The following is a 25865-nucleotide window of genomic DNA, read 5'->3' on the forward strand; positions in this document are numbered from 1 at the left end:
GGAAGACACCGGGCGGCGGGGTCGGGCGAGGGGAGGAGATGGGCTCGGAGGGCCGGCCGTGGGCTCGCGGACCCGCGGCGGTGCTTGCCACGTGTCAGCCCAGGAGAGGCTGGGGCGGCGGCGGGCGTTGTCCGGCCTGGCGCGGACACGTCCGGCGGCGGCGGGATCCTGTTTTTTTAGCTAGGGTTTCGGGGAGGAAGAAGAGATCCGAAAAATGGGGGGTGTTTATATAGGCATAGAGGGAGCTAGGAGAGTCCAAATGAGGTGCGGTTTTCGGCCACGCGATCGTGATCGAACGCTCTAGGTGATGGAGCAGAGTTTGGTGGGTTTTTGGGCCAAATTGGAGGGGTGTTGGGCTGCAACACATAAGAGGCCTTTTCGGTCCCTCGGTTAACCGTTGGAGTATCAAACGAAGTCCAAATGATACGAAACTTGACAGGCGGTCTACCGGTAGTAAACCAAGGCCGCTTGGCAAGTCTCGGTCCAATCCGGAAACATTTAATCCCCACACATGAAAGAAAGCTAGAAATGACCACCGGAGGAGAACGAAGCGCCGGAATGCAAAACGAACAACGGGGAAAATGCTCGAATGCATGAGATGAACACGTATGCGAATGCAATGCACATGATGACATGATATGAGATGCATGACAACGACAACAACACACGGAGACGAAACCCAAACCCGAGGAAATAATATAACTTAACGCCGGAAACGGCAAGAGTTGGAGTACAAATTGGGAAAGTTACATCCGGGGTGTTATAGATGCGTAGCCCGGTGAAAGGTGGAGTTGCTGGTGGCGGCGCTCCGCCCGACAGCGGAGGAGGACCCGCAGTGGATCCAGGCGAGCTTTGCGGGAGCTCGAACCCTAGCAAGCCGACGAAGGAATCAGAGGAGGAGGACCCGCAGTATTCGATGGAATACCGGGCGGCGAGAGCATTCGCCGCGGCGGTGAAGGCCAATCCGACGGGAAGCCAACACATCGGGTCATCCTACTGCGGCGTATAGTGAGATCCACTTTTCTTTGCTCTTCCCCTTCCCGTTCTCCATTCAATGAGTACTCCTCTTCAATTGTGTTGCTAGTGTACTCTAGGGTTAGGGTCCATATTGCTCTATCCTATCAGATGGAGTAGAGTAGATGCTGTGGATTTGTTGTCATGTGCTCTAGTGTTGACATAATTTAGATTAGTTCAGATTCTTTGATTTGTTTGTCCTGTGCCCTAGGGTTGACATTTTTAGATTAGTTGACAAATAAGCTGATTTAGTTGATTTTATAAACGAGCAGCAAGGTTATCCTGGTATAGTATATGATTATGATATTGTTATTCAGTTTATTTTAGGTACACTGTTAATTGGAGTGAAGTTGGACATTTGGTTAGGTTCACTGTTAAATGAGTTATCCTGTTATCTGCTTTATAAGTGACAAAGGATTGTATTAGTGCACTGACATGAGTTGTTTCATTAGTGTTATTCAGTTATAATTAAGCACTTATACTGCTATGTATTTTATATTATTTGCAGTCTGGATGATGAGGTTTGAGAATTGAGGATGCATTTCCATGACAGAGACAATATTGAGAGATCTATGATGATGTCAGACATAATATTTTACAACCTAGTAGCACTGATAGAAACAGAAGGTTATGGATTTAAAGATTACATGTACTATGTCAGGGATCCTGGGCTAGGTATAGAAGGAATGGAAGAAATAGATGATGATGACAAGCTTGAGGAAATTCTAGACAACATAGCATTGCAAAATCAAAAGATATTGAATGTGATAGTTGTTAGGGCCAGTTCTCCCAATGCTGCAACTATAAACATCAGCTCCAATGTTATTGAGCAGCAAATCCCTCTAGAAGAAATTGGAGAGCCCAAACTATATCAGATAGATGAAGGAGGAGTGTTGTTTAGTGCAGGAAATGTGCATGTAGCAGCAGGAAGTTCAGAAGCAGCAGAACTGGAGCCAATGCCCATACAGTTTCAAACATAGCATAGCACAAACAATTTGGAGGAGCAACTTGCTTTAGGTTATGTACAAGTGGAAGAAAATCCTGTAAACAATTCAGAGGAGCAAATGGAAATTGAAAAGGTTATGGAGGAGACAAGGAGGAAGGAAATTCAAATGTTTAGGAAGAATAAGAAAAATAAAGAGAAGGACACTTCTTTGAAGAGAAAAGCTGCAGTGATGGATAATGAGGAGGACAGTGATGATGATGATTTGGAAGAATATGGTGATATCCTTGCTAGGCTTGAGGAGATGAAAAGACAGAGGGAAGATCCACTCCTTCATTTTGAAGGGGACACAGATGTTGAGGAAATGTATGAGACAGAGGAGGAGGATGCACTATATGAGCCTGAAAGTGAAGAAGAGGAGGAAGAGGAGGAAGAGAGTACTTTGGAGGAAGAGAGTAATCTGGAGCAGGTAGGGCAAGATGGACAGAAGAAGAAAAAGGAGAAGAAACACAGAAAAGGCCCAGCAAGCAGATCACATGCAAGTGTAGAGGAGTTGTTTGAGGAGGACTGGATACCATCTTCTGATGAAGACAGGAAACCAATGGACTTGGGTGTGGAAGATGATGATGGTGCAGAGGCATTGGCATATGTTTTGCCCAATGGCAGGAAAAGCAGAGCTAAGAAGATGAAGAAAAGGTTATGGTATGATGAGAATAGAGCTCACCCAGCAGAGCAATTTGTGAAGCATCTTTGCTTCATTGATGTGTACCAGTTCGGGAATGCACTTCAAACAATGCACATTGCACAGAACAGGAACTATGAGTACCATAGAAATTGCAGTGACAGGGTTATAGCACAATGCATAGATGAGACATGCCCTTTTTATATAGCAGCTTCTCAGATTGCAAATGAGAAGACTTTTACCATAAGGAAGCAGTATGTGGTGCACAGTTGTCCTTCTGTGTCAGAGAACACAAAAGTTACTGCTAAGTGGGTTGCAAAGTTTTGTGAGGAAGCAATCAGAAATGACCCATGCACAACAATCACTACTATAATTAACACTGCAAAGAGCAAGTATGGAGTGAAAATATCAACCCACATGGCATACAGGGCTAAGAAGGCAGCAAAGAATGTTGTGTTAGGAGATCAGAAGGCCCAGTACACCAGGATTAGGGATTATTTGCAAGTTGTGCTAGATACTAATCCAGGTTCAAGGTGTATAGTGAAAACAAGACATTTGAGGGAGCATCCAAGCACAAACCCTAGGTTTCATGGATTATTCTATTGCCTAAATGGATGCAAAGAAGGGTTTCTGAGTGGCTGCAGACCATTCATAGGTAATGGCTTGGTATCTAATGTGTGTTTGAATAATGTGTGTTTTCAAATAGTTTGCCTAATGTGTTTACTTGTTATAGGTCTGGATGGATGCTTCATAAAGCTCACTACTGGTCAACAGATCCTTGCTGCTACTGGAAGAGATGGGAACAATAATATATTTCCCATTGCTTTTGGAATTGTTGATAAGGAGGACACAGATTCCTGGACTTGGTTTCTGTATCAGCTGAAGGTAGCACTAGGTGGCCAATCTGGGAAGTTTGGCAACTACACAATAATTTCGGATAGGCAGAAGGTAATGAAATCCACTTGTGCTAGCTTTCATTTAGTTCTTTCTAGTAGTTACTTGCATTTAGGTGTAGCTACTTTCTATACACAATCATAGTTCTTTCTAGTAGTTACACAATCATTTAGGTGTAGTTACTAAGTTAGCTTTACTTAAATTCACACAGGGCCTGCTTAAAGCCATAAACAGAGTCTTTCCCAATTGTCCACAAAGGTTTTGCCTCAGACACATTTACCAGAACTTTAAAAATGCTGGGTTTAGAGGGCCAAAATTGAAGAAATACATGGATGAAGCAAGTTATTCATACACTGAACATGGTTATAATGTTGCAATGGATGAGTTGAAGAGAGAGTGTGAGGCAGCATGGGCTTGGCTTAGTAAAATCCCAAAGCACACTTGGGCCAGACATGCATGGACACAAATTGCAAAACAGACTTAGTAGTTAACAACTTAAGTGAGGTTTTCAACAAGTGGGTTCTAGATGTCAGGGCTAAGCCAATAAGGACCATGGTTGATGGAATTAGAACAAAATTAATGGTCAAGTTTAATACAAATAGAACCAAGACTCAGACTGTCAGATGAGAGATTTGTCCAACATATGCAGAGAAATTGGAGGAAGCAAAGAAGTGGTCTAGAAACTGCCAATCATTGATGGCTGGCCCCAACCTTTACCAAGTTACTAGTGAGGAGAGAACATATGCTGTCAACCTAGCACAAAGGACTTGTGGTTGTAAGAAGTGGGATATGAAAGCAGTTCCTTGCAATCATGTTGTTTCTGCTATACACAAGGCTAAGCTTCAGCCAGAGGACTTTGTTGATGATTTCTTCAAAAAACCTATGTACCTGGCAGCTTACAGTCCTATAATATATCCTGTACCTGGCCCTGACATGTGGCCAAGGACAGATAGTTTGGACATTGAGGCTCCTGTTTTCAAAGAACACAAGGGCAGAGCACAGACTAAGAGGAGAAAGGGCCAATTTGAGAAGCCAGCTCCCAAAGACACTTCAAGAATGGCCTCAATTACCTGCTCCAACTGTAAAAAGGTGGGCCATAGGTACACCAATTGCCATGATGCTCTAAAGCCTGCACTTGCTATGAGAAAGAACAAACATCAGGTAACCACTCTGCTATGAGAAAGACTAAATTTGTTGTTACTTTGTTGCTTACTAATATTAAACTACTTGTTTCATTGCAGCCAAGCACCAGCTCTTACCCACCTGATAGTAGAAGCACACCAGCACCAGCAAGGACTGCAGCCTCTACTGCTGCCAGTCCAGCTCCAGCAAGGACTGCAGCTTCTGCTGTTGCCACTGCTGGTGGATCATCAAGGAGGGCAACATTTGCTGCCAATCCAGCTCCAGCAAGGAGGGCAACATCTGCTGCTGCTCCAGCTAGGAGGCAGCCAACTGCTCCAGCTACTCCCAAGGGTAAGGCAGCATCGAGTAAATCTTCATCATCTGCTCCCAAGAGTAAGGCACCAGCTGCTCCCAAGGGTAAGGAGCCAGCAACCAGATCTTCATCAGCTGCTTTCATGCCTCCAAGACCAAGTGATGGTTCCTAGAGAGTCAGGAAGCCCAACAACAGAATGAAGGATTACTTGACTACCTCTGGTGCAAAATGGTGATGATTTGGTTGTGTTGATGTTTTATCAAACTATGGCATTTTGGTTGTGTTGTGAAACTATGTTGTTGAAGTTGTGCTACTCCAGTTATGCTACTCCAGTGTTGATGGTGATTTGGTTGTGTTGATGTTGTATCAACTTTGGAATTCTAGTAGTCCTATGATGCTCAACTGTTATGATCAATTTGTGTCAAACTATGGCATTCTAGTAGTACTGCTGATGCTGTGATAGTCTTGATGCTGTGATACTCTTGATGCTGTGATAAAAACCCCAAAACCCTATCTTGGCCTACTTGATGCCTTGGCGTCGATAAAAACCCAAAAACCCTATCTTGGCCTACTTGATGCCTCGACATCGATAAAAACCCAAAACCCTATATTGTCCTACTTGATGCCTCGACGTCGATAAAAACCCAAAAACCCTATATTGGCCTACTTGATGCCTCGGCGTCGATAAAAACCCAAAAACCCTAACTTGGCCTACTTGATGCCTCGGCGTCGATAAAAACCCAAAAACCGTATCTTGGCCTACTTGATGCCTCGGCGTCGATAAAAACCCAAAAACCCTGACTTGGCCTACTTGATGCCTCGGTGTCGATAAAAAACCAAAGACCCTAACTTGGCCTACTTGATGCCTTGGCGTCGATAAAAAACCAAAGACCCTAACTTGGGCTACTTGATGCCTCGGCGTCATAAAAAGCCAAAAACAACTCCTCTTGGCCTACTTGATGCCTCGGCGTCGATAAAAAACCAAAGACCCTAACTTGGCCTACTTGATGCCTTGGCGTCGATAAAAAACCAAAGACCCTAACTTGGCCTACTTGATGCCTCGGCGTCGATAAAAAGCCAAAAACAACTCCTCTTGGCCTACTTGATGCCTCGGCGTCGATAAAAAACCAAAGACCCTAACTTGGCCTACTTGATGCCTTGGCGTCGATAAAAAACCAAAGACCCTAACTTGGCCTACTTGATGCCTCGGCGTCGATAAAAAGCCAAAAACAACTCCTCTTGGCCTACTTGATACCTCAGTGTCGATAAAAAACCAAAAACCCTAACTTGGCCTAGTTGATGCCTCAGCGTCGATAAAAAGCCAAAAACAACCCCTCTTGGCCTACTTGATGCCTCGGCGTCAATAAAAAACCAAAAACCCTAACTTGACCTAGTTGATGCCTCAACGTCGATAAAAAGCCAAAAACAACCCTAATTGACCCTACTTAACTCAGAATCATCAGTTGAACAGGAACATACTAAAGCAAAAATCATCATTTGCAAACAGATTACTTAAGATAACATTAACCAGCTCTAAATACCACCAAATTCAGCACTAGTTCAAATCCATACATAATCATAGTTTGACATTCAGCACTAGTTCAAATAGCACCACATTCAGCACTAGTTCAAATGCAAACATCTTACTTAAGATTACATATCCATAGTTCAGGAGTACTCATAGTTAATAGAATTTAAACTACTATCATTACAACAAATGCCAAACCACACCCTGCAAAAGGTCAGCAAATGCCAAATGATATTGCCCATTCTTCTCTTGCACTGCTTATCCATTTATGATGGCCTTGATGCCCTCCAGCTTCACATTGCTCTCTTCAACTGTCTTCTTGAGCTCATCAATGTGGATCTGCAAATTCTTCTTCTCTTCAGCTAGCTTCAACTTCATGTTCCTAATGACAGTACCTTGAGCAGCTGCTATGTTCTTCAAAGTGTCATACTTCTCCTGCAACTTGGTTGTTTCAGCATCTTTCCTTTCTATCACTGCCCTCTGCTCCTGGGCATCCATAAGTGCATTGACATCTTCAACCAACTTCTCATAGCTGGCCTGGAGTTTCTTCTTCTCTTGTGTCAGGTCATGAACAGTAAATGAATGCATCAGACATTCCTCATTCCTGTCCATCTTACTCTGTTCATACATAGACCACAACTTGGACAGTGCATTCTCAAGGGTAGTGGGCCAAGATGGATCAATCCATTCTACTAGTCCACAGTTTTTACCTTCCTGAAAAAAGAGTATTAACAAAATGAATTACATAACAGTGACTTGCTTACAATGATAGGCTAGATTACTTTATACTAAAATTCAGATCATGCTCTAAAGTAAACAACTACTAAGTAAACAATGCTGGTGTGCTAACCCATGAATATTCTGTCCTAAAATAAGCTAACATGGCAGAGTTAAAAAATGACCTAACTAAACAATATTGCCAGATCCAAACTAAACAATGCTGGTGTGCTAACCCATGAATATTCTATCCTAAAATAAGCTAACATGGCAGAGTTAAAAAATGACCTAACTAAACAATGTTGCCAGAACCAGACTAAACAATGCTGGCAGAGTAAACACTTAATGAATCCACTGTCCGAACTTCACATTATAATACAATGCCTGCTTCCACAGTAAACAATGACTGCATCCACTGTCCTAACCTCACAATATGATACAATGACTGCTTCCATAGTACATATCCATGATAAACAAATGACATATCTGTTTGGTAAATCCACAACTTCCAATTAGTTCAGCTGGAACCATACTTTCTCTGCACAACAAAGAAACCTCCTGCCGGTGTGAATCCCTTCGAAAGCAACACGCCTTTCTGCTGCCTTCCCGTGTCCATGGCACAAAACATACATATCTGTCTCAGGGCCCTCGAAATTTGAGTCTTCGGTGCTAGCAGGAACCTGGAGTGCAAAGGAATGACTGATATTTGGTCCAATGATTGAAAAGAGGCTCATTCCAAAAATCCCCAAATATCAAACCCTAACCCTAACTCTGAGAACTGACCTTAATGGTGCCGTCGTCGGAATCTGAGCTCATGTACTGCCTGGTGTGCTCGCTGCTATCCGACCCATCACTCCACGACACCATGGCGCTGCGGCGGCGGCGCGGCGCGGTGGCGACGGATGCGGCGACCAAGAACAGAGCGAGAGTGAGAAGAGAGCGAGCGAGCAGAGTGGAGAAGGAGTAACGGTTGGCGCTTCTGACTGCTAGGACTGAACGGCGCCGTCTAACGCCGTCTGCCGGCTGTCGGGACGGCCTAAAGTGCCACGTAGGCGAAAAACGGGCCCCAGCTGTCATAAACTCACTTAACACGGCCCGATCCGCCGATCAGTGGTTTTTGCAAAAGAATTACGCTAGACGTGGTGCTGTCTGCAGCGAATCTGTATCCTAGTGATTTTCGCAAACCTAGCCCTCAAAGTGGTGGTTTTATGCAATTTACTCTCGCTGAGGTGGAGTCGGACTCAAAGAGGGAAGCGTGCATGTCAAGCACTGCGTCAACTACATTGAGGAGGAGTCCTTTTTTTTGAGAATCACATTGAGGAGGAGTCGAGTTGCAAAGCCTCATCTTGGAGCGATGCGTATGTTTTTTTTTCTCTTTTGAGATAAGAGCGATGCGTATGCCTTTTTTAAAAAAAATTGAGGGATCCCCACACTTTAATGAATTCGAAGCAAAATTCAAAGGGATACAAAGGGGTTCATGAGGAGTTAACAGCCACAAGTGGCGACCCAGAGGAAGCGAAACAGAAAATTTTACAAGGTTATGTGCTTCACGATTTGAAGCTCGGCCCTCAAACATAAAATCACAGCTTAGAAAACTGGCTCTTCTTTTCTCTATCTCCTTGACAATTGTGATATGAGTGCCTCCCAACCCATTTTTGAAGTCATTCACAACTGTCTTGCAATCGCTAGCGATTGTCAAGCGCTCCAGAGACAAACCGGCAGCTAGAGCCAACGCCTCATGATTTTTTTACATACAACGGTGAATACCTTGATAATTTTTTTTACATACAGCGATGCGTACGCCGTTCGTGGCATTCGGCCGGAGTGCGCCGCAAGTCGTCGGCTTACATTAGGCCCAATACCATGGCTGCATGACACATATAAACAAGCGACCGACCTCTTTCTAGTAGTACTAGAACAATGCTCGTGCGTTGCAACGGGGTATAAATATTCTATTATGTTATCTTGTGATTTACATGTCCATGATTTTGTCCGGGGAAGGCCTCTCGAGATCGGCATATGGTCATTTGGTGGTAGAGATAAAGTTCCTTATGCAAGGGAGACAGTTTATTTCCATGAAAATCAAGCATGAGCAAAATAGGCTGGCAGATCAGTTGACATCGCATAATCGAGTAGAAAATTATACTACTTTATGGCTACATAGCGCACCACCATGTGTAGAGGATATCTTGCCTCGCGATTGTAAGCCTATTATGATGAAATAAAACTCTTTTTAGATCACAATAATAATAATAATAATAATAATAATAATGTGATTATGTAAATAAATGTTTATCAAATTCTGCCCGTGAATTGCCTTATATTTTAATCAGAAGTTTGGTAAGTAAATTAAAATAGAATTGATTCAGAAGATACGTAAATTAAGTTGATTGATTATCATACATGAAAGGTTGAACGAAGTGATGATGAGAAGAAAGATGAAATGAGAACCTTATGTTCTTTTTAAGTAGTAGATATTAGCGATTATTATTCCAGTGAACATAGCCATCCTGAGACAGCCGTAGCAAGGAGTGTATATGCATACATATATACTCCCTCCGTTCAGAAATACTTGTCATCAAAATAGATAAAAGGGGGTGTATCTAGACGTATTTTAGTTCTAGGTGTATCTCTTTTTGTCCATTTCGATGACAAATATTTCCGGACGAAGAGAGTAACATTTTTTGCATGGAATAAAGATAGGGCGGCCGCCCTGCCTTCCATGTAAGAGACGGGTGTTTGGAGAGAAAAAATATGGTCCGATGCATTAAAGTTAAAAAAAGTTAAAGTAGAGAGTAAGGATGCATGTATAATGAGAGTCACTTTCTATTCTTTAATGAGACTCACTAGTAGTAGGTTGTATTGGGGAGAAATAATCAATATAGATGCCTCAAATTACTTTTTGTCGTGAGACATCTATATTCATATGCCGCCATTGTACATGCCATTAGCTGGCTAGAGTAGCTCGCATGTCCCGTGAAGAGAAGGGAGTTGCTTTGTCTCGCCTTCTGCAGACACTGGAGCTATATTCTTACTTATTGCAATATATGTAGCTTTGCCTCGCCTCTGGCATTGGCCGCGCGGTGGCTTTCGTGGGCCAACCCATTAAGGCGGTTTTGAGAAGGTTCTTTAGATCGGTTTGGACCGGCACTAGAATCTTCCATGTTGGTTTTTTCCCTATGTTTCTTTATCAAATTTGTTTGAATCTAATTTATTTTATTTCTAAATACATGTCTAATTTTTGGTACAAGTTGTACATTTTTGCATACACTTGGAATAATGTTTGATACATGTTGAACATTTTTTCTATACATTATGAATATTGTTTACAAATATATGTTTGACTTTTTTGTGAAAACACACAAAAAAATATATTTTTAAGTTGTAGGAAACAGTTTTTAAAACTAGGCCAACATTTTCTTACACTGGGGTTTTCTTAAATATCACAAATATATTTTTAAATCATGCGAACATAAATGCCATGGACATTATTTTGAATGGCAGGATTTTTTTTTGAAAAATATAAGTATATTTTTATACATTGTATAATTATTTTAAATGTGACGAACATTATGTTTTTACGTTGTGTAAACACTTTTTTATAAATATCATTAACATTTTTTGTCATGTTATAGTTTTTGAATGGTATCAACATTTTCTAAAAGTTACACTAACATTATTTTAGCACTGCATGAACTGGTTTTAAATGTGCGATGAACACTTTTAAACTTTTTAGTAAATTAATTTCTGATGTATAATCATTTAGCATATTTCCAATATATTTTGTAAGAAGGAAATATTTCCAATATATAAACAAAAGAAAAACAACAATAACCAAACTAGAGGTTACCCTAGGGCGAGTGCATGCTCTGTCTTTGCAGCAGGCCGGACAAAGGGGCGCGGCACAGAGGGGTCGAAGCAACTGGGTCTGACCATCAGGCGTAAAGTGAGTTGTTTCTTGTTTGCAGCACGTCACGTGGAAATTCCCAAAAAAAGACGACCAAGCAAGGAATTGAACTCGCCGCGTGCAAAATGGTACAGGGCGCACGCACCCTGTTGCCATCTAAGTCTGATGTGGCACAATATCTCTCCTCCTGCCAGTTTTTTAGGCTGGGTTATCTGTGGATTCATTTTTCACCGCTTTTGTTGTTCGGCTTTGATTGTTTTTCGTATTTTTTTCTTTTTTCCCATTTCTTTTTCGTTCTACTTTTTATTTTCTTCCATTTTCATTTTTCCTTCTTTTTATTTATTTTTTCTTGTTAGGTTTGTCTTTATCTTTTCTGTTCTTTTATTCATTTTCAAATAATGAATTGTTTTCATTTTCGTGAACCTTTTCGAGATTAGTGAACTTGTCTTCAAATTCGCTAACATATTTAAAATTTGTGAACATTTTATAAATCCAGGAAATTTTCTAAATCTGCAAACTTTTTTCAAATCTTCGACTTTTTAAAAAAAATCGTGAACATTCTGAAATTCTGAGAACTAATTTTCATATCTGCGAACTTTTTTTCAGAATTTTTTTTCAAAATTGTTCCAAAAGATTATGTTTAAGTACAACTTAACTAAACGCTCTCCTGTGTCCACCAATCCAAAAGAAGTACAATCTCATTCATTGAAATGGGAAAAGAAGGGAGAGCAGCATTTCGGTGCCCGGGTGCATCTGCACCCGGTCAAAAAAAAACGTAAATTTTTTAGAAAAATTCAAACAAATTCAAAAAAATTAGGGTGGTAGACAATTTGATGCGTGAGGTACGCTCCAATTTTTAAAACATTTGGACTTCTGTGCAGCTCTCAGCAAAAAAGACAAATCAGACCAGAACAATATATGAACAGTACATATTTTTACAGACCTTCGATTTGTCTTTTTTGCTGAGAGCTGCATAGAAGTCCAAATGTTTTGAAAATTGGGGCGTACCTCACGCATCAAATTGTCTACCACCCAATTTTTTTGGATTTTTTTGAATTTTTCTAGTATTTATTTTGATTTTTTTCGTGAGCGCAGGTGCAGATGAGCTCGGGCTCAGATTCGAATTTTCGAAAAGAAGGTCCGAGCTTAGAAGTACAATAGTCCTACAAGCGATTCCACCTTAGCAAAATTCTGAGCTGGAGGAGAGTAAATGCATGAAAGAGAAGAGAGCGAGCGCTTCACCAATCGCCCGGCTACAGCACAGGACGCGAGAAATAGCCGCTTGCTTCCAACCCAAAGCCAGCGCTAGCCCTGCTGCTCACAGTCCCCTATGTCTCACCATCCAATCAATTATACTCTCTCTGTTCCTAAATATTTGTCTTTTTAGAGATTTTAAATAGACTAACACATACAGATGTATATAGACATATTTTAGAGTATAGATTCACTTATTTTGTTCCATGTATAGTCACTTGTTGAAATCTCTAGAAAGATAAATATTTAGGAACGGAGGAAGTATTTTAGTTTCTCCCCATGCATGCAAACATTGATTACTCTGGTCATGCAATAGCTTGTATAGACCCCAAAAATGCCAATGACGGCCGAGCATCAGGTAGGCCTTTATCCTGGTCGTTGGCGTTCTATGGGGATTCGAGCTTTCCCGGTATTCTAGCGCGTTGTCCCCTCGTATCGCTGCACTGCAGCGTGTATTGATGCAGAAAGGAGGCTGCTTTAGCTAGGGAATCTAGCACTTGGACCAGCCCTGACAATGTTCCATTGTATTGTATACACTTGCATGTGCTGCCAGCAACCGCTCTCTCTCTCTCTCTGCCAAGCGCACTGGGAGGCGGATCCTCTAACTTAGAGAAGCAAAATCACGGTGCTATAATGTAATCATAGTGTAAAATGAAGAAGGAATGTTAGAGAAGCTAGCGGATTATTTACTATTGATATTTACTGTAGATATAAATAATCTATAATTGATTTTATTTCACCATCAAATTGTTTGTATGTAATGATTATGAATGTAAACATTAAATCTATAATTTGCATATTAATTTAAATTATTTTAGCCTTAATCATATGGATTGCAAGAAGGTAAGTTAGAGGATTGTAGCTTCTCTAACTTTCCTTCTTAATGTTAGAGGATCTGGTTCCAGCGCACTGACCCGCTCGTGGGAACAGTTGAAGGAATCCTGGCAGGTGCTACACTTCACCATTAGTTTTGACGCCCACGTGGATGAACTCTATCCACTAGCACCTAATTTTGTTACTTGGGATCCAACCATCATTAGCACCCAATTTTGTTACTTGGGATCCAACCATCATGCTCAGACAATGTAACAACCAACAATCAACATATTTTGTGAATGTTAATGAACAAGTGGTGACATTTTATTCCTCAGCACCACCACGGACAAATTCCAGGATAGGTAATTTGTGCCAAGATTATGTTAAAGCACTATGGTCTCTTTAATCAACACCCTTTTTACATCAGACATGCCTAGTGCTCACTTACGAAACCACATGGCATCTCACTCACGCAAGCATATTGCCACTGCCGCTCATCCTTGCTAATTCCTCCTCCTCCCAAAGCTGCTCAAGAACACAAAGAACAGATTGCATCTTCATGTACGGATGCGGTTAACCAGCCAGATGGGTTAATCACTGAGCCATCTCTCTTGTCGACGTATGTTGTAGATCACTCTTGCGATTGGGATTAAGCTCCATCTCCTTTTGGAGTTCCTATTAGCAGTCTGAGAATAATCACATAAACACATTTGCATGAGAAACAACCCCAGTGTTTCCAGATAATGAAGGAAAACACATTAACATAAATTATACTGTATCTGACTAGGATATGCCATAACTATACTGCAGAAGCAAAAACTAAAACACATTTGTTATAGCATCATGCTAGATATAACACATCAATCAAAAGGTAATCAGCTAATTGTCCAAATCCAAACCAATGAAGGCACACCTGCCGACAGTTCTGCTAATTATAGCTAATTTAATTTACAAGGACTTGGCAATGGGGAAATTTATTTCTTCAGCCAGCTTAGTTATCCACCGAAATGAACATATTAATCACGGGAAACTAGCTAAACTTTTCTTTTTGTTTAATTGCACAGAAAGGCACGAACACCCTTCATGAGGTGTTCTTCAGAAAAATGTCAACAGAGTTACATGAATCAAAATAGTACAACATTCTTTCCCACTCAGATCTTTGCAATCAGTGGTACGAATTCAAACTTTACCCTACTCAAATGAAGTAATTATTAGCCTTAGATTGGCACATCAAGAACAAACCATCAAAACCATTACTAAGTTCCAGCAGGATGAAGCATCGACTATCAAAGTTAAATGGATTCCTCAAGACATCACAAAATTTCACTGGTTTATGAACATTTTTCTGTAACTGGAGTGAAGATCAAAAGGGGACACCTTAACAAAAATCAAAGACCAGCAAAAGTACTCATTGATGATCACAACTGACATTGATTTTCTCAAGAAAATTGGACATCACAGAAATAAAGAAAAAAAAAATCATGGCCACGAAAAGCTAACCACATACTAGTGTATCCAGAGCCATACAAGATCGGAGTATTAAAGAAACAAGAATCGAAATCACAGCACCATGCTTAAAAATCCAAGAAACGAAATCACAGCACCCATGCTTAAAAAAACACTAAGAATCGCAAGGTTAGAGCTCGAGCCATAGATGACGTTGTCCCCGCTGACGAATCCGGCACTTTCCCCCTCCGCCCCACCTGCATCTTCATGCTACCGGCGCCCCCCTCCAGATCTGGCCGCACACATACCTGTGCCGGATCTGTCCTGCTCCTTCCCCGCCGGCGTTCCCTTCGTTGGAGGAACGAGATCCTCTAACGTAGCAGCAACTACTGCAGAGGGACGTCGATGTCTAGCGCCCGTCGATGCCTCATCCGATGGCACGCAGCTGGAACGTGGCAAGCTGCACAGCAATGCCTAAAACCGTTGCGGCCCATAAATGAAGCCCAATCGCGTATGAAAAGAAAAAAGACCCTTCAAACTCTGTCGATGTTCGCTCGACGCCACAATTGCTCCAGCTAGACGCCGCCGTGAAACTGAGCTGCGCAGCGAGAGGGAGGGAGGGTGACTGTCACTGCCATGTCTGCACTCCGCCGTGAAACGTATCTGCTCATACCTAACAGGTTGAGGTTGATGTAGTTTGCATGAGAAGCTAGAGTTTCAGTCTTTCAGATTAAGAGGAGATGAACTGGTGTTGTAAATAACAAAAATGAGTCTGGAAAAACAGATCGAGATGGTGTTGTTTGTTATGATTTCAACCGGAACATTTTGTCATCCAAATTTGTTCATGTACAAATAGCAACTGGAAGCTTGTTCTCGACGGCGTGGTGCAGCCGACCATGGCAGTTGCGAGTAAATAGCATAAAACTACTACTTTATAGGCTAGGGTTCCAAAAAACTACCAAATATTTTTTTTTTCACTGATAACTACCAGATCAGGGGTTGGTTGTTTCAAAAAACTCTAATTGTCCAGTGCCTTACAATTGATCGTCATTATGACAGTTGGGGCCCACATGTAAGAAAACTTATTGTTTTGACCGTTTGTTTGACCGTTAAATGACAACTGGGGCCCACATGTCAGTGTCCCTGCAAACTTAAAAAAGCAATCATGTCCCTTTAAACTTTTAAAAATGCAATCAGGTCCTAAAACAAACTAAAAAAAGCAATCAGGTCCCTCCCGTGCTCAAGATCCAGAGGGGGCGCACTCGCCGCCGTGCTTGCCGCGAAGCTCCCCCCCCCCCGGTCGCGGCGTCCGGTGCGCCTAGCTCCCTTGCAGCGCCGCCGCACTGAAGGAAATATGCTCTAGAGGCAATAATAAAGTTATTATTTATTTCCTTATATCATGATAAATGTTTATTATTCATGCTAGAATTGTATTAACCGGAAACATAATACATGTGTGAATACATAGACAAACAAAGTGTCACTAGTATGCCTCTAATTGACTAGCTCGTTAATCAAAGATGGTTATGTTCCCAAACCATGAACAATAAGTTGTTATTTGATTAACGGGATCACATCATTAAGTGAATGATCTGATTGACATGACCCATTTCATTAGCTTAGCACCCGATCGTTTAGTATGTTGCTATTGCTTTCTTCATGACTTATACATGTTCCTATGACTACGAGATTATGCAACTCCCGTTTGCCGGAGGAACACTTTGTGTGCTACCAAACGTCACAATGTAACTGGGTGATTATAAAGGAGCTCTACAGGTGTCTCCAAAGGTAAATGTTGGGTTGGCGTATTTCGACATTAGGATTTGTCACTCCGATTGTCGGAGAGGTATCTCTGGGCCCTCTCGATAATGCACATCACTTAAAGCCTTGCAAGCATTGCAACTAATAAGTTAGTTGCGGGATGATGTATTACAGAACGAGTAAAGAGACTTGCCGGTAACAAGATTGAACTAGGTATTGGAATACCGACGATCGAATCTCGGGCAAGTAACATACCGATGACAAAGGGAACAACGTATGTTGTTAATGCGGTCTGACCGATAAAGATCTTCGTAGAATATGTAGGAGCCAATATGGGCATCCAGGTCCCGCTATTGGTTATTGACCGGAGACATGTCTCGGTCATGTCTACATTGTTCTCGAACCTGTAGGGTCCGCATGCTTAAGGTTACGATGACAGTTATATTATGAGTTTATGCATTTTGATGTACCGAAGGTTGTTCGGAGTCCCGGATGTGATCACGGACATGACGAGGAGTCTCGAAATGGTCGAGACATAACGATTGATATATTGGAAGCCTATGTTTGGATATCAGAAGTGTTCCGGGTGAAATCGGGATTTTACCGGAGTACCGGGAGGTTACCGGAACCCCCCGGGAGCTATATGGGCCATGATGGGCCTTAGTGGAAAAGAGAAGAGGCAGCCCTACATGGGCCGCGCGCCCCTCCCCTCCCTTGGTCCGAATAGGACAAGGAAAGGGGGCCGGCCCCTCTCTCTCTTTCCCCCCCTCCGTGAATCCTATTCCAACTAGGATTGGGGGGGAATCCTACTCCCAGAGGGAGTAGGACTCTCCTGGCACCCCCTCCTTGGCCGGCCGCCTCCCCCCTTTTGGTCCTTTATATACTGAGGCAGAGGCACCCTAGAGACACACAAGTTGATCCACGTGATCTATTCCTTAGCCGTGTGCGGCGCCCCCAGCCACCATAGTCCTCGATAATATTGTAGCGGTGCTTAGGCGAAGCCCTGCAGCAGTAGTACGTCAAGATCGTCACCACGCCGTCGTGCTGACGGAACTCTTCCCCGACACTTTGCTGGATCGGAGTCCGGGGATCATCATCGAGCTAAACGTGTGCTAGAACTCGGAGGTGCCGTAGTTTCGGTGCTTGATCGGTCGGATCGTGGAGACGTACGACTACATCAACCAAACGCTTCTGTTGTCGATCTACTAGGTATGTAGATCATACTCCCCCTCTCGTTGCTATGCATCACCATGATCTTGCGTGTGCGTAGGAATTTTTTTGAAATTACTACGAAACCCAACAGTGGCATCCGAGCCTAGGTTTTATATGTTGATGTTATATGCACGAGTAGAACACAAGTGAGTTGTGGGCGATATAAGTCATACTGCTTACCAGCATGTCATACTTTGGTTCGGCGGTATTGTTGGATGAAGCGGCCCAGACCGACATTACGCGTACGCTTACGCGAGACCGGTTCTCCCGACGTGCTTTGCACAGAGGTGGCTTGTGGGTGATAGTTTCTCCAACTTTAGTTGAACCAAGTATGGCCACGCCCGGTCCTTGTGAAGGTTAAAACAACACCAACTTGACAAACTATCGTTGTGGTTTTGATGCGTTGGTAAGATTAGTTCTTGCGTAAGCCCGTAGCAGCCACGTAAAATTTGCAACAACAAAGTAGAGGACGTCTAACTTGTTTTTGCAGGGCATGTTGTGATGTGATATGGTCAAGACATGATGCTGAATTTTATTGTATGAGATGATCATTTTTTGTAACCGAGTTATCGCCAACTGGCAGGAGCCATATGGTTGTCGCTTTATTGTATGCAATGTAATCGCGATGTAATGCTTTACTTTATCACTAAACGGTAGCGATAGTCGTGGAAGCACAAGCTTGGCGAGGCGACAAAGATGCTACGATGGAGATCAAGGTGGCACGCCGGTGACGATGGTGATCACGATGGTGCTTCGGGGATGGAGATCACAAGCACAAGATGATGATGGCCATATCATATCACTTATATTGATTGCATGTGATGTTTATCTTTTATGCATCTTATCTTGCTTTGATTGACGGTAGCATTATAAGATGATCTCTCACTAATTATCAAGAAGTGTTCTCCCTGAGTATGCACCGTTGCGAAAGTTCTTCGTGCTGAGACACCACGTGATGATCGGGTGTGATAGGCTCTACGTTCAAATACAACGGGTGTAAAATAGTTGCACACGCGGAATACTCGGGTTATACTTGACGAGCCAAGCATATACAGATATGGCCTCGGAACACAGAGACCGAAAGGTCGAACGTGAATCATATAGTAGATATGATCAACATAATGATGTTCACCAATGAAACTACTCCATCTCACGTGATGATCGGACATGGTTTAGTTGATTTGGATCACGTAATCACTTAGAGGATTAGAGGGATGTCTATCTAAGTGGGAGTTCTTTAAGTAAATTAACTGAACTTAAATTTATCATGAAACTTAGTACTTGATAAGTATCTTGCTTGTTTATGCTTGTTTGTAGATAGATGGCTCGTGATGTTGTTCCGTTGAATTTTAATGCGTTCCTTGAAAAAGCAAAGTTGAAAGTTGATGGTAGCAATTACACAGATTGGGTCCGTAACTTGAGGATTATCCTCATTGCTGCACAGAAGAATTATGTCCTGGAAGCACCGCTGGGTGCCAGGCCTGCTGCAGGAGCAACGGCGGATGTTATGAACGTCTGGCAGAGCAAAACTGATGACTACTCGATAGTTCAGTGTGCCATGCTTTACGGCTTAGAATCGGGACTTCAACGACGTTTTGAACGTCATGGAGCATATGAGATGTTCCAGGAGTTGAAGTTAATATTTCAAGCAAATGCCCGGATTGAGAGATATGAAGTCTCCAATAAGTTCTATAGCTGCAAGATGGAGGAGAACAGTTCTGTCAGTGAGCATATACTCAAAATGTCTGGGTATAATAATCACTTGATTCAATTGGGAGTTAATCTTCCAGATGATTGTGTCATTGACAGAATTCTCCAATCACTGCCACCAAGCTACAAGAGCTTCATGATGAACTATAATATGCAAGGGATGAACAAGACTATTCCCGAGCTCTTCGCAATGCTAAAAGCTGCGGAGGTAGAAATCAAGAAGGAGCATCAAGTGTTGATGGTCAACAAGACCACTAGTTTCAATAAAAAGGGCAAAGGGAAGAAGAAGGGGAACTTCAAAAAGAACGGCAAGCAAGTTGCTACTCAAGAGAAGAAACCCAAACCTGGACCTAAGCCTGAAACTGAGTGCTTCTATTGCAAGCAGACTGGTCACTGGAAGCGGAACTGCCCCAAGTATTTGGTGGATAAGAAGGATGGCAAGGTGAACAAAGGTATATGTGATATACATGTTATTGATGTGTACCTTACCAATGCTCGCAGTAGCACCTGGGTATTTGATACTGGTTCTGTTGCTAATATTTGCAACTCGAAACAGGGACTACGGATCAAGCGAAGATTGACTAAGGACGAGGTGACGATGCGCGTGGGAAACGGTTCCAAAGTCGATGTGATCGCAGTCGGCACGCTACCTCTACATCTACCTTCAGGATTAATATTAGACCTAAATAATTGTTATTTGGTGCCAGCGTTAAGCATGAACATTATATCTGGATCTTGTTTGATGCGAGACGGTTATTCATTTAAATCTGAGAATAATGGTTATTCTATTTATATGAGTAATATCTTTTATGGTCATGCACCCTTGAAGAGTGGTCTATTCTTGTTGAATCTCGATAGTAGTAACACACATATTCATAATGTTGAAACCAAAAGATGCAGAGTTGATAATGATAGTGCGACATATTTGTGGCACTGCCGTTTAGGTCATATCGGTGTAAAACGCATGAAGAAACTCCATACTGATGGACTTTTGGAACCACTTGATTATGATCACTTGGTACTTGCAAACCGTGCCTCATGGGCAAGATGACCAAAACACCGTTCTCCGGTACTATGGAGAGAGCAAAAGATTTGTTGGAAATCATACATACAGATGTATGTGGTCCGATGAATATTGAGGCTCGTGGCGGATATCGTTATTTTCTCACCTTCACAGATGACTTAAGCAGATATGGGTATATCTACTTAATGAAACATAAGTCTGAAACATTTGAAAAGTTCAAAGAATTTCAGAGTGAAGTTGAAAATCATCGTAACAAGAAAATAAAGTTTCTACGATCTGATCGTGGAGGAGAATATTTGAGTTACGAGTTTGGTGTACATTTAAAAAATTATGAAATAGTTTCGCAACTCACGCCACCCGGAACACCATAGCATAATGGTGTGTCCGAACGTCGTAATCGTACTTTACTAGATATGGTGTGATATATGATGTCTCTTACTGATTTACCGCTATCGTTTTGGGGATACGCTCTAGAGACGGCCGCATTCACGTTAAATAGGGCACCATCAAAATCCGTTGAGACGACGCCTTATGAACTGTGGTTTGGCAAGAAACCAAAGTTGTCGTTTCTGAAAGTTTGGGGCTGCGATGCTTATGTGAAAAAGCTTCAACCTGATAAGCTCGAACCCAAATCGGAGAAATGTGTCTTCATAGGATATCCAAAGGAAATTGTTGGATACACCTTCTATCACAGATCCGAAGGCAAGACTTTTATTGCTAAATTAGGAAACTTTCTGGAGAAGGAGTTTCTCTCGAAAGAAGTGAGTGGGAGGAAAGTAGAACTTGACGAGGTAACTGTACCTGCTCCCTTATTGGAAAGTAGTACATCACAGAAAACTGTTTCTGCGACACCTACACCAGTTAGTGAGGAAGCTAATGATGATGATCATGAAACTTCAGAACAAGATACTACTGAACCTCGTAGATCAACCAGAGTAAGATCCGCGCTAGAGTGGTACGGTAATCCTGTTCTGGAAGTCATGCTACTAAATCATGATGAACCTACGAACTATGAAGAAGCGACGGTAAGCCCAGATTCCGCAAAGTGGCTTGAAGCCATGAAATCTGAGATGGGATCCATGTATGAGAACAAAGTATGGACTTTGGTTGACTTGCCCGATGATCGGCAAGAAATTGAGAATAAATGGATCTTCAAGAAGAAGACTGACGCTGACGGTAATATTACTGTCTACAAAGCTCGACTTGTCGCAAAAGGTTTTTGACAAGTTCAAGGGATTGACTACGATGAGACCTTCTCACCCGTAGCGATGCTTAAGTCTGTCCGAACCATGTTAGCAATTGCCGCATTTTATGATTATGAAATTTGGCAGATGGATGTCAAAACTGCATTCCTGAATGGATTTCTGGAAAAAGAGTTGTATATGATGCAACCAAAAGGTTTTGTCGATCCAAAGGGAGCTAACAAAGTGTGCAAGCTCCAGCGATCCATTTATGGACTGGTGCAAGCCTCTCGGAGTTGGAATAAACGTTTTGATAGTGTGATCAAAGCATTTGGTTTTATACAGACTTTTGGAGAAGCATGTATTTACAAGAAAGTGAGTGGGAGCTCTGTAGCATTTCTGATATTATATGTGGATGACATATTACTAATTGGAAATGATATAGAATTTCTGGATAGCATAAAGGGATACTTGAATAAGAGTTTTTCAATGAAAGACCTCGGTGAAGCTGCTTACATATTAGGCATTAAGATCTATAGAGATAGATCAAGACGCTTAATTGGACTTTCACAAACCACATACCTTGACAAAGTTTTGAAAAAGTTCAAAATGGATGAAGCAAAGAAAGGATTCTTGCCTGTGTTACAAGGAGTGAAGTTGAGTAAGACTCAATGCCCGACCACTGCAGAAGATAGAGAGAATATGAAAGATGTTCCCTATGCATCAGCCATAGGATCTATCATGTATGCAATGCTGTGTTCCAGACCTGATGTGTGCCTTGCTATAAGTCTAGCAGGGAGGTACCAAAGTAATCCAGGAGTGGATCACTGGACAGCGGTCAAGAACATCCTGAAATACCTGAAAAGGACTAAGGATATGTTTCTCATATATGGAGGTGACAAAGAACTCATCGTAAAAGGTTACGTTGATGCAAGCTTTGACACTGATCCAGACGATTCTAAATCGCAAACCGGATACGTGTTTACATTAAACGGTGGAGCTGTCAGTTGGTGCAGTTCTAAACAAAGCGTTGTAGCGGGATCTACATGTGAAGCGGAGTACATAGCTGCTTCGGAAGCAGCAAATGAAGGAGTCTGGATGAAGGAGTTCATATCCGATCTAGGTGTCATACCTAGTGCATCAGGTCCAATGAAAATCTTTTGTGACAATACTGGTGCAATTGCCTTGGCAAAGGAATCCAGATTTCACAAGAGAACCAAGCACATCAAAAGACGCTTCAATTACATCCGGGATCTAGTCCAGGTGGGAGACATAGAGATTTGCAAGATACATACGGATCTGAATATTGCAGACCCGTTGACTAAGCCTCTTCCACGAGCAAAACATGATCAGCACCAAGGCTCCATGGGTGTTAGAATCATTACTGTGTAATCTAGATTATTGACTCTAGTGCAAGTGGGAGACTGAAGGAAATATGCCCTAGAGGCAATAATAAAGTTATTATTTATTTCCTTATATCATGATAAATGTTTATTATTCATGCTAGAATTGTATTAACCGGAAACATAATACATGTGTGAATACATAGACAAACAAAGTGTCACTAGTATGCCTCTACTTGACTAGCTCGTTAATCAAAGATGGTTATGTTTCCAAACCATGAACAATAAGTTGTTATTTGATTAACGGGATCACATCATTAAGTGAATGATCTGATCGACATGACCCATTCCATTAGCTTAGCACCCGATCGTTTAGTATGTTGCTGTCGCTTTCTTCATGACTTATACATGTTCCTATGACTACGAGATTATGCAACTCCCGTTTGCCGGAGGAACACTTTGTGTGCTACCAAACGTCACAACGTAACTGGGTGATTATAAAGGAGCTCTACAGGTGTCTCCAAAGGTAAATGTTGGGTTGGCGTATTTCGAGATTAGGATTTGTCACTCCGATTGTCGGAGAGGTATCTCTGGGCCCTCTCGGTAATGCACATCACTTAAAGCCTTGCAAGCATTGCAACTAATAAGTTAGTTGCGAGATGATGTATTATAGAACGAGTAAAGAGACTTGTCGGTAACAAGATTGAACTAGGTATTGGAATACCGACGATCGAATCTCGGGCAAGTAACATACCGATGACAAAGGGAACAACGTATGTTGTTAATGCGGTCTGACCGATAAAGATCTTCGTAGAATATGTAGGAGCCAATATGGGCATCCAGGTCCCGCTATTGGTTATTGACCGGAGACATGTCTCGGTCATGTCTACATTGTTCTCGAACCCGTAGGGTCCGCACGCTTAAGGTTACGATGACAGTTATATTATGAGTTTATGCATTTTGATGTACCGAAGGTTGTTCGGAGTCCCGGATGTGATCACGGACATGACGAGGGGTCTCGAAATGGTCGAGACATAAAGATTTATATATTGGAAGCCTATGTTTGGATATCGGAAGTGTTTCGGGTGAAATCGGGATTTTACCGGAGTACCGGGAGGTTACCGGAACCCCCCGGGAGCTATATGGGCCATGATGGGCCTTAGTGGAAAAGAGAAGAGGCAGACCTACATGGGCCGCGCGCCCCTCCCCTCCCTTGGTCCGAATAGGACAAGGAAAGGGGGCCGCCCCTCTCTCTTTTCCCCCCTCCGCGAATCCTATTCCAACTAGGATTGGGGGGGAATCCTACTCCCAGAGGGAGCAGGACTCTCCTGGCGCGCCCTCCTTGGCCGGCCGCCTCCCCCCTTTTGGTCCTTTATATACTGAGGCAGAGGCACCCTAGAGACACACAAGTTGATCCACGTGATCTATTCCTTAGCCGTGTGCGGCGCCCCCAGCCACCATAGTCCTCGATAATATTGTAGCGGTGCTTAGGCGAAGCCCTGCAGCAGTAGTACGTCAAGATCGTCACCACGCCGTCGTGCTGACGGAACTCTTTCCCGACACTTTGCTGGATCGGAGTCCGGGGATCGTCATCGAGCTGAACGTGTGCTAGAACTCGGAGGTGCCGTAGTTTCGGTGCTTGATCGGTCGGATCGTGGAGACGTACGACTACATCAACCAAATGCTTCCGTTGTCGATCTACTAGGTATGTAGATCATACTCCCCCTCTCGTTGCTATGCATCACCATGATCTTGCGTGTGCGTAGGAATTTTTTTGAAATTACTACGAAACCCAACACACACAACTCCCTCTCGTCATCCATCACCCGCCCAGTGCGCTCCGCCGCGGAGCTCCCTTCCAGCGTGCGTGCAGGCTGCCGCCTCCTCCTACCGGCGAGCTGCGCCTGCAGCCGCCGTGAGATCTCCAGCGTGTGTCCTCTCACTCTCCCTCCTTCCAGGGCACGGCGGCCCAAGCCCCTGGCCATGGCGCTCGGCTGGCGGCAGCCCATGCCCCTGGGCGCGGCGGCCCGAGTCCTTGCCCCTGGCCATGGCGCTGGTTGGCGGCGGCCCGTGCTCCTGGGTGCCAGCTGCTCCTCGCGTGGCGCTCCTTCCTGGAGTCGGCCCTGGCTTGGCGTGCGATGGTGTGGCGGAGATGGTGGAGCTCGGGCCTTGGTCAGGAGGAGAAGGGAGAGAAGAAAAAGATAAGAGGAAGAAGAAGGAACTTACATGTGGGTCCCACATGTAAGATAACGGTCAAACAAAATAGTCAAACAAATAGAATGTTTAGGAGTGGGTCCGACCTGTCAGAATATGGTTTAAACTGCTAGTGACAAGAGTTTTGGGTTTTTTGAAACAGCCGACCCCTGATTTGGTAGTTATCAGCGAAAAAAATATATTCGATAGTTTTTTGCAACCCTAGCTTGTAAAGTAGTACTTTTATGCTATTTACTCGGCAATTGCTGAGCGGCAGCCGGCCTCCCTCCTGCGCCAAGACGAGAGCGAACGAATGGGGATGACGATTGAAGAGGAATTTCTAGCGGCATGTTTTTTTTTCATTCTCGAGGTGATTGGGCTGCTTATGGGCCGAGCAACCAACAACGCTGCTGATTCTCGCTTGCAGTTCCTGCCGTCGGATGTCTCGTTAACGGGCGATACGCTTAGGACGTCCCTCTGTCGTAGTTGCTACTACGTCAGAGGATGTCGTTCCTCGTTGGAGCCTTGGAGGTGAGGCTGGGTACCTCGGTGGGGGCGATAGGAACGAGGACGACAGAGAGCGAGGGTGACGATGGCAATAATGGATGAGAGAGTAGCACAGCATGTGCCGAACATGTATGCGTAGGTGTATCCCGGACCATATATGAAACACTAGGCCGACACTAGCCTGCCGACGGCCCGACGGATTCCAGATCCCCAAGCCCATTCCAACGCCGAGGATACCGGCCTGCCTGGTGCTCGGCCTCTGAAAATCCGCACTCCCCAGCCTATTACACGAGGTTAC

At 43.1% G+C, this 25865-nt stretch overlaps 1 long non-coding RNA gene across 1 annotated transcript; it reads right to left on the reverse strand.

Annotated features, from left to right (window-relative positions):
- Positions 1-13547: 13547 nt before the first annotated feature.
- LOC123130513 (uncharacterized) lies at positions 13548-15296 on the reverse strand. The gene is made up of 2 exons (XR_006463857.1): positions 14945-15296; positions 13548-13876 (listed from the first exon to the last, which is right to left on the reverse strand). It is a non-coding gene; the product is annotated as an uncharacterized lncRNA (long non-coding RNA).
- Positions 15297-25865: the final 10569 nt, after the last annotated feature.

Source organism: Triticum aestivum, chromosome 6A (assembly GCF_018294505.1).
Source record: "Triticum aestivum cultivar Chinese Spring chromosome 6A, IWGSC CS RefSeq v2.1, whole genome shotgun sequence".
In the NCBI taxonomy this organism is placed as follows: Eukaryota; Viridiplantae; Streptophyta; class Magnoliopsida; order Poales; family Poaceae; genus Triticum; species Triticum aestivum.